The sequence below is a fragment of the Lepidochelys kempii genome, chromosome 6 (assembly GCF_965140285.1).
Source record: "Lepidochelys kempii isolate rLepKem1 chromosome 6, rLepKem1.hap1, whole genome shotgun sequence".
NCBI classification, from domain to species: Eukaryota; Metazoa; Chordata; order Testudines; family Cheloniidae; genus Lepidochelys; species Lepidochelys kempii.
Genome location: NC_136385.1, coordinates 30846046 through 30864612, shown reverse-complemented (window position 1 = coordinate 30864612; position 18567 = coordinate 30846046).

Below are 18567 nucleotides of genomic sequence, written 5' to 3'. Positions count from 1 at the left end.
TGGAGCACTGAGGGTTTACATTCCTTTCAAAGCTCTTGTTTATTTAAAAATTGTTACTATTATTACTGTGCACATTTTTGCTCTCAGAAAAAAACATCCAGTCAGTTTTTGCATCATGCTAAGCTCTTGATTTAAATTACATCTTGTGTCGATGAGTTCCACAGGCTAATTGTATGTTATGTGAAACTATAGTTCCTTTTATCAGTTTTAAATTAGTTGCCTTCCCATTTAATTGCATGTCCCCTTATCTGGTATTGTGAGAAAAGGTAGATGCCGTTCACCTATCTATAACATTTATTATTTTCCATTCATTTATCATATCCCTTCTTATTCATTTCCCTCACTGCAGCCTCAGTCATAAATATGCTATAAAAATCAACGAATCTAAATCTTTTTACTAGACAGCTGGGTGCCTTTAAATCCTAGTGAAGCTGGAGCACTAAATACAAACTAAGTTAAAAGCTTGGATTTATAATATTAAAGGTATTATTCCCTGACAATCTAATGGAGTCTCTCAGAGGGATGGTTCCATGGCCCGTGTTATACAGGAGGTCAGACGAGATGATCACAATGGTCCCTTCTGGCCTAGGAATCAAAACTCCAACAGCCACTAAAAGAAGGGGAATGAGGAGCCCAGCCATCACAACGAGGGGAGGAAAATGCTCTCTCAGTGAACCGAAGGAAAATCCCCTGTTAACTCCATTAATAAACCTACTTCCCCACAGGAGCTCTGGGCAGGACCCCTGAGCTTTGTGATTGTTTTAGAGAGGGAGACAGAGCTTCCTCTTATCTCCTCAGGGGCTTGCCCAGTTTACTAAGAGCTGGATCATACAAGCCATCTCTTAGCCTTGTTCTGCCATTTGGAAGCCTCCCTCTTGCTGCCCAGAGGGAATCTGAGACACTCAATTGCCAACATGCCCTGATAAGGTCTATGTTCCTAAGTCTTACTTCAAATGAGAGGGCAGGATGTCCTGCCCACAACTTCTAATCACCATGATCTCAGCAAAATTCCTTCAGGCATAGATTCAACAACCTTACTGAGAGGATAGAGACTAAAAGTGTGTGGGTACAGTGTGTCTTGGCTACTGCCAGTTTGTTTCCCTGAGAGTCCATGAGACAATACCTGGTAGTGGGAGTCTCCAGGAGAATATGGCAGACAAAATGGGAGACTTAATAGTAGGCCTAGAATTATGCTGTATTTACTATGAAAATATTGGAAAGGAAAGAAATCCTTTCTCTTTACTTAAATTCTTTTGATTTTTAAAATTTTTCATTAAACCCTCAATTTTGTTTCAATTTAAAAAAAAAAAAACAGTCCCCTTTCTCTCCCTTCTCTTTCCACTGGAAGGAAGAGCGGTGGAGGGAGAAAAGGAAGGAGACAGTGGAGGAGATTAAAACAAAGGAAGAGAAAATTTGAAAAAAAATGTTGGTTTTATTTCTCAAAAGAATTAAGCAATACAAAAATGTTGCAAAAAAAGTTCATATAATTCAAAAATCCATTTTTCCTTGAAAAAATGACCTAGTCTGCTTATCAGGTGTGCAGATATTTTTTGCATTTTCCATATGCCAAATTAAAACAGTCTCTTTGGATGCAGTTTACACCCCCACCCCTGTGGAGGGAGAACCAGTTGTAGACACCATTAGGCATCACTTCAACCACATTTTCAGAGGGCAAGCGGGAATCAGGATTTCAGAAAACTCTGAATTTCAGCTTTAGACAGTACTCAGTAAAACTTCCTGAATGTAGAGAGAAAATAATGCTAAAACTATATCTTTAGTGATAAGCCTGAGTCAAACCCTGGATCTGGTGGTAATATTTGTGTGCAGTTATGCAGTTCAACCGGTAGATGTTGCTGTGCTCTGTGGGTAGTTCTAGAAAAGGGTGCGGTCACTAGGAATAAACCAAAGTGGAAGTCAGACTGCTTTCTTTGTAAATTAGTACTGTTTTCCCTGATAAATGCCTGTTTATGAAGACTTCTGGCTCAACATATTGACAGATCTGAATGCACCTGAACATTCGGATACAGATTAAAATATGAAATTTGGAGCTTGTGTGTGGAGGAGCTGTTGTGGGGTATGGCTGCAGGGGTCAAAAAGATTTATCTTCATATCGGAAGTTGGGTCTATTTGGCTTCACAAGAGAACAGGCAGCTGCAGCTAACAGCAGGCTCTGATTTCTGCAATATGAGTTAAATAGCTTATGAATAAAATAATGTAATTGTTAAAATACAAGCGCTCCTTGCTTCACCACACACCTCAAGCCTCTGTGTTTTTGCAGAGATTTCTTGAAATATTACAGTTCTACTTCCAGAATGTACTTTTAGCATTTACTGCAGTTCTAATAGCATTCAGTACTTTTACTTCCCTAACTCGCTGGTTTGTTGTGAAGATAAATACACTAAAGATGATGAGGGAGTCAGATGTTATGATAATATGCGCCATTTTGGGTAATATCTAAGATAGACAGATAGCAAGTGGAAGAAAACATAAAGATGTATGTACAAAAAGGATGGAATTCATATAATTAATCAACATTTGTTTCTGTGCTTTCTTCTCCTTGACACAAGAAAAAGGGAAATGGAAACATTCTTAGGTTTTTGGCTTGACCATCTTGTAGCACTTTTAAATCGTCTGTCAACACTGTTATGACATTGCATTTATTTTAAAAAATCCCTCTCTTAGATCCATCTGTTATATAAATAAAAATAATGCAGCCCTATATTTTTATGGTACACTAATCCTGCATGGCTGTGGTGTAATTATCAAATGATTTCATGCTACCCTGGTGGTAGGCAACATCTAGACCACTGAACACTTGCTGTGGATCTCTTATTAAATCCCTCTTGCACAGTTTCATTCACAAATTTACCATGGCTTTTAAAACAAAATAGTTTGATGCTTATATGGTGATATCAAATAAGGGCACTGTGTTTCCAGAATGTGGCAATGTTTTTCAGATGCTCCACTTCACACTTGATTAAATAACTATTGGCAAACTCCACTGTCTCCTTTAGCTTTAATATTCAATTACAGCCATATAATTTTAAGGACAGTGCACTGCTACTCATGCTTAAGAATACACACTCTCTGGGCACAATTCACCCCTCCCTGCAAGAAGCCCAGATGTTTGGGCTTTGTGAGTGGAGCTCCATGGGCTGGAAGGAATGGAATATACTTGCCTGGAGACTGTCCTGGATCCACAATTCCCCTGTTCCCACTATTTGGAGCTGGCACAGAGGTGTCCCTATCTATGATATGCAGGTGGCTCCCAGGTCTCCCTCAATGGCCCCCAGACACAGCTCCACTTCAAAGATACACCTCTTAAGAGGGGCAGGTGGTCTTTTGATAGCCTCCTGCTCCAGGTGAATAACACCACGTCATACCATGATAACCAAAATCCAAAGAAAATAAGATTTGCATTGGTCATGTTGTTAATTTATCTTCTGAAAGACCTTAGAACTTTGCCTGGCAGAATCTGCTGTTAGTTTCTACAAGGGAGTTTTACCACTGGCTTCAGTGGGGCAGGATTTCTCCTCAAGTGTCTATGCAATTTGATGGGGCTGTGGTCTCATAACCTTCCTGGCTTGTGGTAATGTTATTTAACAGATTACAGTCCATGATCTCTGAGAGAGTCTATGGGAAACAGTTATTGGAAATATTAGCTAGGTAATGGAAATAAGTTTTTAATCAAATAATTTAATGGTGGAGTTAATCCATTTAATTGTGGAAACAGTTAGTGAGTTGCCTCTCTTAACCCTATAGAATTAGACATATTTGTCCAGACTTGATAGTAGGGTGGAATTTCTGCTGGACTCTTTTATGTAATGTTGATTTGCCTGAAACTTTCACTCTTGGGATGGTGTTTGCTATGAATAAGTAGAGGGGAAAAAATTCCATCTGGTCCAATGCACAATTAAGTCCACTGTTAAACAACTCTATTAAGGTTAAGAAATCTTCCAGTGCCCTAGAGAGTCTGGAGCGCTCTAATAAAGATGTTTTCTCTGGCTTTGCAATTTCTCTCATTGTATTTTTAATACACTGTACATATCAAACAGAAATGTTTGTATTGGTCTCTGGGTTTTGTCAAGTATCAAAAATTCCTTGACTTAAAAACAAAGGAATTATTATTACAATTTTTATAAATCAAATCTGCTCCTGGATATAAACATTTTTCTCTGGGCAGAAATTTTTCTTCTACTGTTAAGTTTTATTTTAATAACTTCCTGAAATAACTCTAGCTATTTGCATTATGTGATGTGGTTAATAATTATTGTTTCTGGGAGGACATTGCAGATTAGCTGAGAGCCTTACTTCCTGGTGAGATTTCACATAGATATATTTTTTATCCTATCCTTCTTTTCTTTCTAAATTATATTAGCTACTCATGCATGCTGGGGGCTAATGGCACTGGCTAAAGTTAGACCTAGTAAAGACAAATTTCACACATGCACAAAATGGAAGCTGCCTGAAACATTGAATCCCAGATCCTATCGATCACCTTGGAATCAAATGTTGAAAGAAAACCAAGAATTCCATGGTAGTTCCTTGTTAAGGGCCACGTTCTACTACCCCTTTCTCATGTTCAGTTGCATGTTACTCTGTGAATAGTCCTTCTGATTAATAGACCCATTGATGAAGCATTCATTGAACAAGGACCTGCACAATGTAAGAAAGGGGAGCAAAATCTAGCTCTTAACTGGATGCGTCTATTACTATTTATTTAGAATAGTAATGTTCAAATGTGTGATATAGACATTTAGGAAGACACCCTGCCCAGAAGAGCTTACCAAAGACAGGTGAAGGGTGGGGTGTGTGAAAGGGATGTGTTATAAAGGCAAAGTCCTGGCAGTGGTAATAGGAACATCTGGAGGGAATGACAACAGGGGATGAGTTAGCGGGGGTAGGATAAAAGGGAGCAAGGAAGAAAGGGTACAGAGATGTGCAGGTAGAGAGAGGAAGAGGAAGAGGAGGAGGAAGGTGAGGTGCAGAGAGAGTGAGGCTGACAGGTGAAGGACTTGAGTTGGAAGGTGAGGTGAGGAAGGGGGTTGGGGGGAAGGCAATCGGCAGAGGGAGAAGAATGTTCACAGATCAAGCTATAGAGGGAAGAATTTTCTGTCATCGCTGGCATCTTGAGGTACTTTCTTTATGTCTGTGGGCCTGGGGGAGGAGGGAAAATGCACAGAGGTCAGAGCAGTGGGACATGCCCTCACAGAAAGGCTCTCTGCTGGTGTCTGTATCTCAGGATCAGGGGGATCCAGGCTGAGCCTCACTCTGCCTTACCACTGCTTCTGGTGAATGCCAGAGAGTCTGTGGTGTTTCTGAGGATGCCTCTGCCCCTGAGGGTTGCTACCCATGTGGTTGGGAGGGGGATATTTCTGCTGGAGCCTGGTGACCTTTGGAAAGGGTAAACCTGGGAGTGGCCGGTGTCTAGGTCTGGGAGGAGCTGGGGTGCGTTGGCTGTTGTAAAGACAGATCAGATTTCTGCAAATGTACCCTTGTGCCCAAATCTGGCTCTTTAGCAGACCCAAATCTGTGATGGTGATCAGCTCCAGGGAGTTGTTTTGGGTCCATCTCTATATAGTAAATAGAATTTAAAAAAATATTAAAATTCTTGTTCGCTTAGTGATCAGCTAGTGAGGGATTGCAGCCCAAGGGAAACCTTTAGTGTCAGCTTTTCTCTTCAGACTAGAATCCTTGTCCAAATGGATCAAAAGCTCCACAAGGTTTGAGCTGAAAAATCAGGAAAAGTGAGTTCAGTGAAACAGAATAGAGGTAAGATGCTTACAGCAGATGGTGCTATCCCATCTCCTTCCTTGCTATTTAGGGACCTGGTTATCTGGCTGGCTGGTACAAGTGACTCCCATTAACTTCAATGGCAGTTATTCCTACCCTTGAGCTGAACATTAGGCCTCTGGATTTTAAGCTGCCATATAATTGTTGCCTCTTCCACAGATGCACTGGAGCAAAGGCCTCTACCTGCTCCCTAAGGGTATGTCTACACAGCAACTAGACACCTGTGGCTGGTCCATACCAGCTGACTTGGGCTGGGGCTGTGGGGCTGTTTCATTGCTGTGTAGACTTCCAGGTTTGGGCTGGAACCTGGGCTCCAGGACCCTATGAGGTGGGCGGTTTCTGGAGTCTATACAGCAATGAAACAGTCCCGCAGCCTGAGTCCCATGAGCAGAGGCCAGCTGTGGGTGTCTAGTTGGTGTGTAGACATAACCTACATCTCCTGCACAGGGGACCTATAATTTAGCCTTTATTTTGACTAGAGATGGTGGTCAGAAAGTGAGGGGAATTACCTTCATTGTCAGAGATGGCTGAAAATACTGGATTTGATAGAATGAGAGGAGACATTGTCCTGAGGTAAAGGCACTGAATGGAGATTCGAAAGATCTATGATAAATTCTACATGTGACTTTGGGCAAATCATTTAATCTCTTTTTACCTCAGCTTTTCATCTGTAAAAGTGAAGGGTAATACTTCCTTTCCTCCATCCTTTGTCTGTTTAGCTTCCAAGCTCTTTGAGGCAAGGACTGTTTTTATGCATGTGCAGAGCACCTGCCACCATGGGATCCTGATATTAGCTGAGTTTTGGAGGTGATAGCATAACACCAGTCATAACCAAAACAACTGTAATGTATGGCAAATCCTATATTTGGGACTGTTACACTTGCCAGTAAAATGGAAGTGCCCAAGAAGACTTTAAATGATTAAAGAGATGCAGTGGCTATTCCTTCAAGTGGTGGTGTGTTCAGCTGTGAAATCAACCTCCTCCATTTATCTAAAGTCTTCTTCAAATCAAATAAAAGCCAGATACTTTTGTCAGAGGGGCTATTTTTGCCCATATGTCGCCAAAGGCACTGGACTTTTGTTACGTTTTGTGAATTCCCTCTCCTCTTCTCCGATACAGTTAACTTACAATCTCGATAGCTGCAGTAGGCTAGAAACCTAGATGAGTTACATGTTTACCAAGTACGTGACTCACTCATTGCTCACCCAGTCTATTTTTACTAATGTCATTTGAAGTTCAAAATAATTGAAGATGTTTACAACATATTATTTAAAATAAGATACTGCTGTTCTCCCTTTTAAGAAAATCCTCATCAAGAACATTTAAGATGTGCATCTAATATGTGGAATTAGGTCAAAATCCTACCTTAATTACTTGAGCGAGAGGTGCCTGGGGACAGATTGGGAAGTGGTGCCAGGTGCATATCCAGCACCAGAGCCAGCTTACAGATCTTTGTTTTAAGTCACAGGTTCATGTAACCATGTCCAACATCATCAAGTAGATAGCCAGCCAGCAGAGATTCCAAAAGAAATTATATATACACACAGCAGAGATTTAAAATATAAAACAAAAACAGAAGCAGGCAGTGGTTTTTCTCTCTCTCTCTCTAACACACACACAGTCAGTGGTTATTGAAATGTTTTGGAACAATGGAGTCAGGCACATTGTTAGCTTTTGTAATTTTCTCCTCCTTCCTATTGCTTATTACACTCCACAATAGCACCTTGTCTTGTGCAGGCCTAGGCTGTAAGCTCTTCAGGGTTAGACCTGCTTTTTAATTATGTGTTTATAAAACACAAAGTTTAATGGGGCAACGATCCTGAGTGTGGCCTCTGGGAGCTACTGAAACATAATTACATTTAAAAAGCTGGTAAAAGAAAATTAAAGTTGCAAAGTTGAGCAAGTTCCCCCTCAGTGTGTGGCCCCCAGGTCTTGACTAATGCACACCACCCAAACCCAGCAAACTGACACTGAAGGAAGAGGATTCAAAGAAATACTGATTCTCTGCAAGAGGCTGGGTTTCTAGGAAAGAACTGTAGCGTAGTGCATATTCACAAAGGGGCCAAATTAAGGTTGCACCAGGCAACCTTATGTCCGGCACTTACTAATTTTTGAGTGCTTGAAATTGCAACCTTAACATTCTCTTAGCATTTTTTTGGATGTAATTTCCTAAGAATTAATTTTTTTTCTTCAAAAATTAATTCAATCACATGAAACCATCTTGACCCCCAAATTGGGTCATCAGCAGGGTTTTGACCTTTAGATCCACAGCAGGGTTAACAGATGCTCTTATCTTCTATGTGGATCAGCCACAAGAGGGTGATTAGACACACACTTTGCCAATCACTATCACCACTATTTGCAGACAGCAGAGGAATGTAGAGACTCAGGACTCCTGGGTTCGATTCCAGGTTTTTGAGGTGGGTGTGCTCTGGTAGTTATAGACTGTTCTTCTCCTATGACCCCAGCCTGTCCCTCTGCTCCTATCTGCTCCGCACTGGCTCCTGTCCCCCTTCTACTCCTATCCACCCCCTCATCCCAGCTCCTGCCAAACTCACCTTCTGGTCCAATCCAACCCCCTTCCCTCTGCTTCTGTCCACCATCCTCCACCCTGGTTTCTGCTCCTTCCCACTTTGCACCTATCTACATCCAATCTTCTGCCTCCTGTCATCTCCAACTCTGAGCATAGCCACAAACCCCCATGCCCTGGCTCCAGGGCTGGATTAAGGCATAAGATAACTAAGCTACAGTTTAGGGCCTCGCAATATGAGGGGCCTCTAAAAAAGAAAAAAACTGGCTCCATTTCAAATTGTATCAAAATCGGTTGATAAATAAAGGAGATATGGGGCAAAGAAGATTCTCTCTAAATATAGACATCTGGCTACACAAATACCCTTACCCTACCCCTTACCCTTCTCTAATTGTTCATTATTGACAGGGGGGAGGCCAGGACTGAGAAAAAAACAGTAATTGCACTTACACAATTAGTATTTCTACAAGTAAGTCTTCTTTCAGTCTCCTAAGGCAGCATTTTGATGGCCAGCTGCTACTGGTAAAATTCTGAGTGTGCCTTCATAACTTATTTAAATAAATAAATAAATCTCACTGCTGATAAAAGTGGGGAAAATATGAGGTCGGAGATGGCAGTGTCGTGAAGCAATCCTGCCAAGCTCATGACTCATCCTAGGAGTGACGTCATGTACAGCGTCCCCTTTGGCCGGTAATAGTTGGAAGGCCGCCATCTTTTGTTTACAGTCCAGCACACTCAGTCACGTAGTGCCTTCGCTCCTGTTTTTCTTAGTTTTAAGTGTTTGTTCTTCTTTGATCTGTATATACGTACAATTGTGTATTTTAGTGCGCACGCCACTTTCTGCTTCATGTGGCTATCCATGCTTCATGTGATTGAGTTTGCAGGTGATCATCTTATGGATTTGGGTCGAGTGGATCATAAATTTGTGTTGGCTTCCCTCCGTCAGTTTCAAGAACCTTCACAGTAAATATCAGAGTGCTGATGAAAGGATAAATAGAGGGTTTTGAGAGAAGTGAAGGATATACATATATATCAAAATATTCTGGGTACTTGGTGAGCAAGTTATTTCAAACTATGTGCATATATGATTTATAGGCAATGCAAGCCTTTAATATTCATTATATTTGCTCAAATAAAGGCTAGTTTTTCTCCATGCCTGTCTAGAGATTACCAGTCTTTTTTCTGGTAAATTTTTTCTTCCTCTTTCACACATATAGCTTGTTGTCACTCTGTGTGTCCGAGGTGTTGACTCAAGATTAATTAGTGGTCCTGAGAGAGACAGAGGATAGAGAAGCGAACAGGAAGAGAGATGGCTGCCTAGAAAATGTTGCAAGAAAAGCTATCTGCCCTAAGCATTCTGTGCATTGAAAGTGACAAACTCCATAGCTTATCATTTGAGGACATCATCAATGACTTTGCTCTCCAGAAATCGTGGAAGAAAATGTTTTAAAGGTCAGGGTTAAAATTAATGTGATGTGCAAACAGAAATGCTGCAGGTTGTACTGCTTCCATTAAGTAAACTGGTCTGTGTAACTGCTTTTGTGTTGCTGTAGATATAAAGTTTTCGTATCTACTCATTTAGAAATCCTAGACGAAAACTATTTTATCATGCAAACAGGCATATTGCGAGACAAGTTTTTTAGTTAGATTATTATTCTATTTTTACAACTTCACCTTTGTATATATGCAAATATAAATTTTTTGTGTTTATATATTCAATGTCCTTTCTGTGAAAATAATAATTTTTTTTAATGGTATGGGGCCTCTTACACTTGACATTGTTCAGAATGTCATAATCCGGCCCTGCCCTGCTACTCTCCCTCTCTTCTCCTACCCAGCTATCTCTTCAGGGGCTCTTGCCTCTCTCTCTCTCTCTGCTGCTCCTTAGCCAACCTCCCCACCCTCTGGCTCCTGAATTCCACACCCACTCCTCCCATTTCTCACTCCTACTGCATTCAAATCAAGTGGTTCCTTCTTCATCCTGCCTGGGTGCCAGCAGGAGGAGCATTGAGATTACAGGAGAGACCACCTCTCTGCTCTTTGTTCAGGTGCCTGGCACCACAGTGGCTCCTAAAGCTGGGCCAAGCAATTGCAAGGAAAATCCTGTCCCAGCCCTTGTAGCTTTGGGCTGGAGTATGCTCAGTTGCTCTGTACGAATAGATTATGTGGAGTCCAGTTGGCATGTAGGAGCTGAGAGGGACAGAGCATGTGCAAGCTGAGATTTTTTCAGAGATCTATAACTTGGCCAAAATTGGGTGAATTTTTACAGGGAACAGCAAAAGGCCACATCCCAGATCCAAAGCACGGAGGCACCATAGCTTCTCAGCGAAATGATTGTGAGAATTTTTTTATAGTATGGGCAAAATAATGCATTTTTCTTAATCAGATTCTCAGAAACAGCTGAACCGTGTTAGCTGAAACTTTGAACAAGCAGAAAAATGTAGACAGCCAGAGTGAGGCAGACACCCAGCCTGGACAACTTCAGCCCAAATGGTTTAAGTTTGGCCACAGTTATAAGTCCCTGAAAACAGGGTCTTTTAATTAAAACTGGATTAATTTTTTTCAGCTGAACTTTAGCCAAATTGTTTCAGCTGGGGTGGGGGGACCGAACAAATTCAGGAAAACATTCAAACACTTCAATTGGAAATGACTTTTCATTTTGAATTTTATTTCAATTTCATCTATAAAAAAGTTTTTGTTTTTTTTAAATGAAATGTTTTTTGCTAAATGAAATGATTCATTTAGGGTAGAACAAAATATTTTGGACAAAGCAAAATTTATTTTTTTGGCAAACCAAAAAAGTTACAAAAAAATCAAAGTCCTGAATATTTTTACATTTATTTTTCTGTTCCACCAGCCAACAACAAAAAATGATTCACTCCGCTCTACGTATAGTGGAAAGTGTCAGGAAACCTTAACTATAGGTGATTCTACCAGCTCTGTCTGTAATAATGAATGAAGAATCATTATAACGGATTCAGTAGATGAATGTAGGACCTAAATGTGTACACTCAACTCATTGCCATATGATATCCTCAGATGACAGGCAGAGCAGGTACCAACACCTGTAGTTAAGTTTGCCTAACATTTCCATTAGAAGACCCTGTTTTCAGTTGGTTATAACTTTTTACATATAATTACTATCTACAGTGATTGTCATGTGGTACTTCTAAGACCATTGAGTGATAACTGTTGACAAATAAGGACTTTTGAATGGCAGCCACTATATATGTGTGTATAGATAGACAGTATAACTATGCAATGTGTATATATACATGTGTATGTATAATGTGATACAATTTTTTACTCAGAAAGGACTAGGTACTAGTTAGATTCTTCAGTTCCTCTATCTTGTCTCAAGACTGTTATTTTCTGAGATACCAAGAATATTTTCTAAATGGTGAAATGTCGTGTCTAAAATTTTAATGTATTTTGCATAACCTAAAAGGTTTTTAGCACCAGAAAAATTCCATTTTCCTTAGTCCAGTCTCAGGTTCCTAACCTGATTTTCTGGGCTTAATCCTCTTCCTGTTGAAACCAATAACTACATTGTAATACAATGATTCACGTTCAAGGTTCAACCATAGAAAATTAAGGCTACATGCTGATTTTACTGCCATTGTTGAAAGATGATCTCTTAAAATGTGTAGAAGCACAATGAACTCTTTAACTCTTTCAACGCTATTCTTTTTTCTGGCAGTCCAATCACTTGCTGGTGGAGCTGTTTTATACATAAACAATGCCTGTGCCATAAACACATTTTAGGAGAGCTGTTTGCATTTAGAAATAGAGAAGAGAATGTTATAAATGTGGTGTGGGTGGGTAGTTGATCCTAAGGATGGAGAATTCTGGCACTTGTGACTTCTACAAGTACCATTTGAAAACAAGTAGTAAGCACCAGGATTCTCCATCCTTTTTTTCTTGTTCCTGATTTCTCCCTTCCCCGCACTGGGATCAAATACGTACTATTGCCATGGTAGAGGATGATACCAAATGAAGCTCTGACAGGTGTGAAAATCCTGCCTCTTCCCCCATGCATAGGAGGATGTGAACAATTATACTGCCACCAGCTCCTCCTTCTCCTCAGTGCTGAAGGTAATGATGAAGGGGTGATACTCCTGTAAGGAGCTGAAAATCATCACACTATGTGCCCCTTGCTGGTGGTTGCAGATTGCAGCAGTGGAGAAGTAAAGCAGTATCTAACTCTGCTGCCTTTGAGGGAAGCCCCTTGAGACACAGCTGTGAATGGCCAGAGTGAAGTCCAGTGCCTCAGAGCCGGTGATAAGGAAAGGCTATATCTCCAGGGGATAAGGGATGGGGAGAGACTGTGCTGGGCCTTGGGAGTGAATGTTTCTTTCTGTGCCTGCAATAGGGTGGGGAAGAGGAAGACAAAAGAGGCTTTCCTCCCCTTGGGAGTGGACATTTCCTGCAGTCTGCAGCAGAGGTAGAAACTGACCAAAGTAGTCTTCACATTTGAGTGATTTAAAAATAAATAAATTTCGTGACCTGTGACTCAAACAGTTTGATGAACTTTCTTTAAACTTTGCAGAAACACTTTTCTTTGCCCTTAGAGTAAATCTGGAAATTTTCAGGCCAAACCAATTTTCCAAGCCAAATCTATGGGAAGAAAGGCTAAAATAGAGCTTTATAATGGAAGCCATTTGTGATCTTAACTATGGAGAGGATAACTCACAGTATCCAGACCTATATACCTCTAGAGTACAGAGATAAACACATGCATAATATATGCCCCCAAGCCCTACTACCACCTTGTAGCTTATTAATGGAATAAACACATCTGAAATATCAACCCTGCAAAGGCTTTTCCAGTGTCCAGTGAGATCCACACCCCAAGATGCTTGAAGACCATCCCTGGTTGTTTCTCTTTTTCCTCCCAAATTTTTAACGAAATAAAAATCAAAACCAAACTGCTGAATGTATTAAAAAATATATCCAACAACTTTTCTTTGCTTCCCCGAGGTTCCTTTTGAATCAATGTTGGTATCTCCATATCCCCCCTACTGCTCTAAGCTGCCTTCTCCCTTTCACCAGTGAGTGGGGAAAATGTGGTGCTCCCTGCTGAAGCATAAAGCTACCATCTTATTCTATTATGTAATAGAAACATTAGGAACTTCCCATCCTTTCCAGCTTTCTGGAACACCCAAAAGAAAATGCGCAAATCTGTAAAGTAAAGTCTATAGCATGACATTAGGGGGAGCCCTGTCCCATGAAGAAGGTCGTAGAAGTGTCTGTGTATTACTTTCCTCTCTATACTTACAGTAAAACCTCAGAGTTACGAACACCAGAGTTATGATCAATCACACACCTCATTTGGAACCGGAAGTATGCAATCAGGAATCAGAGACCCCCAAAAAAGGCAAAAAGCAAATACTGTACCATACTGTGTTAAACATAAACTCAAAAAATAAAGGGAAAGTTTTAAAAAAAATTGCCAGGGTAAGGAACCTGTTTCTGTGCTGGCTTCATTTAAAATTAGATGGTTAAAAGCAGCATTTTTCTTCTGCGTAGTAAAGTCTCAAAGCTGTACTAAGTCAATGTTCAGTTGTAAACTTTTGAAAGAATGACCTATAATGTTTTGTTCAGAGTTACAAACATTTCAGAGTTATGATCAACCTCCATGCCTGAGGTGTTCGTGACTCTTAGGTTCTACTGTAGTTATGCTGACTGCTTCCTATTTCCTGAAACTCTCCCTTTTACTTTGCATACCAGGCATGGGAAGAAATTAGATTGACAAAAAGCATTATAGTGTCCTGTAGAGCGGTTTCTTATGAAAAAGCCATGTCTTTGTTTAGCTTGATAGTCTGAAATGTGACTGTTTGTTTATAGCATCTCAGTGATTCCAGTTCTCATGTATCCATTATACAGTAAAAAAGGAATTTTTTTCTAATCGACAGCCCTGCAAATGTAATCTAAAGTCAGGTTTATAGGGGTTTGTTTTGCTTTTTTCATGGGCGGCTTGTGCAGCATCACTAGTAATAAAAATTATGCAGAAAAAATATTGTCCTCAGTTACAGTGACACAAACCCCAATGTCTTCCAGTTGTGCCCTCATGAGTTGTCTAGGCGATTTAAAGACAGATTTTAGCCCTGCCATAGAACTTCGTCAACAATGTCGTTAGTGATGCAAGAGCCAGAATTGGATTCAACTCCCTCTCTTGTAGCTTTATGCTAATGAGGGTAAAAAGTAGTAACTGTCCCTCTCTCCAAATCTAAAGTAGACACGGCTCTGATTAGGAAGCAGATACTTTGAGTAAGGTGCTAATTTTACGTAGTCCTTTCTTGCAACAAAACTATATTTTAAAGGGATATTGGCAAAGTTGAGAGGTCACAAATTTAATTCCCATACTTCTAAACATCATAATCAAAAGCAATCCCTCCAGATTAGAAAAATATCACCCTTACAAATGGTTACAATCCCAGTTTTTCTGCTGAAAAAACCCACAGGAACAAACACAGAATACTAAATTTGATTGCAAATGTGTGCTTGCCATGCTTTTCTGTCAGGGTCTATAACTCCTCTCTGCTTCCCAGCTCCATTCTTTTGAGCCCAAGGTGTTTATTGACATTTACAATCATCCTGCACTTAATATTATAACTGAATATTCCAGAAACTGACCAAGAAGGTTTTTAATGTGATGTGACCAACCAAAACAAAAGCTGCTAGATTTAATTTCAGGATTAGCAGTCTTGATAGTGTACTTTCAAAGTACTCCTAAAACCCAACTGTTCAATGATATTACTTGTTCCTCATGGAGGTAGTAGACAGTCTCTGTAGTGATTCATATTTCCTTTTACATTTAGCCAGCACTCATTTTGAAGGAAGATTCTTACCTTTTGGTTATGGTGCCTGGAAGATTGCTTGAGCTGTGTGTTTTTTTGCTTTTTCTTTCAACAGTTTGGGTGCTTTTTTGCGTTGCTTTTTAAGATACAAGGGATTATCTGCTCATGTTCATAGTGACTTATTTTTAGATTTGTTCCTGGTTTGGCTGCAGACAGTTCATGCAATTTAGGAACTTATGTTACATAGTTGTACTAGTAATTTCTAACCCTTGGCTTTTTCAAGGGTAACACAGTATGACCTAGATATGAGAATAAAAGTGATGATGATCTTTGATTTAAAGTACAAGTTTCAAAACAAATGGGAACATTTCCTAGACAGAAGTTGCCATATGCATTTGAGAAATCAAGAAGCTAAGGTATCTGATTATATCTATCTTAAGTTTATTTGAGGAAAAAGGATCCTGAAATCATACATTTAATATTTCCTTGCTGTTTCCAATTATAGTATTGTGCAGAAAAAAGTGGCAAAAGAATAAAAGTATCTGAATAGTTAGGTGTGCAATATGTTTGTTTCTAGGCATATTGGCACTGCATTGCCAGATCACACCATCAGGTACAGTAGTTGCCTTTGTCAGTGGCAATATCTGATTGTGTCAAAGGAAGGTGAAAACCAGTGGTAATGCATCTTACCAATAGTACAAAGCTGTATATGCTGGAAAAAGGCTTCTTGACCACTGCAAAGATTAGCTTTTTCCCTGAGAGATGGGATTTGGTTATCATTATCTTGCATAACTACAAGTAGGTTATTTTTTTGCTATACTCCAGTCCTTTTCAAAATCCATCCGCAGCTCTCCATCATTCAGCTAAAAGGGACACCCCTTCTGTCCTATGTATCACAATACACAGCCCGTGAGAGAAAGTTCCTGGAGTACCTCAGGAAGGTAATGCCAGACAGAAACAAGGGAGGAAAGTACTGGCACTTTGCACAGCTTGCAAGGGTTCCTCTTTGGAACCACATTTTGAACAGTGGAACAGGGAAGGTAGTATATTGCAGTGACCAGTGCCAAATAAAGAGGAAATGTGTGTGGTCAAATGGATAAAGCACTGGACAGGGCTCCATAAGACCTGAAGTCTATGCTTGGTTCTGCCACTGACTCTTCGTGTGACATTGGGTAAGTCACTTTGCGGCTCTTTCCCCTGTTGTCTGTAGAGACTATAAGGTCTTCTGGACAGGGGCTGTCTCTTGCTAATTGTTTGCATAGTACCTAATACAAAGGGGACACCAATCTCTGTAATATAAAAATAAGGGGGGGATGTAATGGGTGTCAGAGAGAAAAGAGAAAAGGAGTACTTGTGGCACCTTAGAGACTAACCAATTTATTTGAGCATGAGCTTTCGTGAGCTACAGCTCACTTCATCAGATGTTTACCGTGGAAACTGCAGCAGACTTTATATACACACAGAAATCATGAAACAATACCTCCTCCCACCCCACTGTCCTGCTGGTAATAGCTTATCTAAAGTGCCCACATATCTATTCAGGGGACACCATCACAGGGCCTAATAACATCAGCCACACTATCAGAGGCTCGTTCACCTGCACATCCACCAATGTGATCTATGCCATCATGTGCCAGCAATGCCCCTCTGCCATGTACATTGGTCAAACTGGACAGTCTCTACGTAAAAGAATAAATGGACACAAATCAGATGTCAAGAATTATAACATTCATAAACCAGTCGGAGAACACTTCAATCTCTCTGGTCACGCAATCACAGACATGAAGGTCGCTATCTTAAAACAAAAAAACTTCAAATCCAGACTCCAGCGAGAAACTGCTGAATTGGAATTCATTTGCAAATTGGATACTATTAATTTAGGCTTAAATAGAGACTGGGAGTGGCTAAGTCATTATGCAAGGTAGCCTGTTTCCTCTTGTTTTTTCCTACCCCCCCCCCCCCCAGATGTTCTGGTTTAACTTGGATTTAAACCTGGAGAATGGTCAGTTTAGATGAGCTATTACCAGCAGGAGAGTGAGTTTGTGTGTGTATGGGGGTGGGGGGGATGTGAGAAAACCTTGATCTATGCAGGAAATAGCCCGACTTGATTATGTAAAGAGTTGTCACTTTGGATGGGCTAGCACCAGCAGGAGAGTGAATTTGTGTGGGGGGGTGGAGGGTGAGAAAACCTGGATTTGTGCTGGAAATGGCCCACCTGTTGATCACTTTAGATAAGCTATTACCAGCAGGACAGTGGGGTGGGAGGAGGTATTGTTTCATGATTTCTGTGTGTATATAAAGTCTGCTGCAGTTTCCACGGTAAACATCTGATGAAGTGAGCTGTAGCTCACGAAAGCTCATGCTCAAATAAATTGGTTAGTCTCTAAGGTGCCACAAGTACTCCTTTTCTTTTTGCGAATACAGACTAACACGGCTGTTCCTCTGAAACCAGAGAGAAAAGAGGAGCTAGACTGAGAAATAGAGAACAAATGGGGAGAGGAAATGGAGAACGCAAAAACAACTCATTCCTGGTTTGGTTAATCCATTTAAATGTACAATCTGGGCTATTGTGACACATTTCCAGGCTTCATTATGGTTCCCAATGTTTCCAGGTTCCATGGGGCAATTTCTGCTTCCTGTGTTGTGAAATGTATCTCCAATAAAGTTTAGTGTAAGGATCTCAGTCTCTGCGGAACTGTAAGTGTGGGTGAGGAAATGCAAGACCACATGGTGACTTCACAAACAGACAATTACAGCAGGAGTAACAATGCATCTCAGAGCCCCTGAGTCAGATAGAAAGCATTACATTTATGATGATGCGCATAGTAGGGGTACGTGGAACATGGAGCTCAGTTTGGGAGATGATCAAAGAAATATGCAGCGCCCACTGAAGTCCCTGAAATACCCTTCATACTCACAGACATTCAGCTAGCCAGGAACACTTTGCTATAGAAGCATCTGGGTAACTGTAGCAAGGTTTGCATCCAAAAAACTGGTTATGCTCACTTCACTAGGCACAGGTGAAAAACTTGCTCTTGTCTTGAGCTTCAGTCCTGTGTGCCCTACCCCAGCACCCTCTATTTTAAGACCACCCATTATATGCGGTGTGCTAGCTTCTCTGGGCTCCAGATGTAGTGGATGTCCCAGGTTCTCTAGGCAGACTCTTTGGTGCCAGGGTTCTGCGGTTGCTTTTGCCACTGGATGGGAATCTGGCCCCAGGCATACACTTTCATGTACCAGATGGATAATTTGGCAGCACTGAGTGATGCCTGAATGAATTGGGTTTTTCAGTCCGTCCTTATGTTTAAAATCATCTAGAATTATCCGTGCCACCCTAACTCGTACCCATATTATTTGGCACCCTTATTAACTATACAACAAAAGTATGACTAGACTGAGCCATCTTTCTGGGACTTGTCATTGTTCAGGAGCGTAGAATAGGG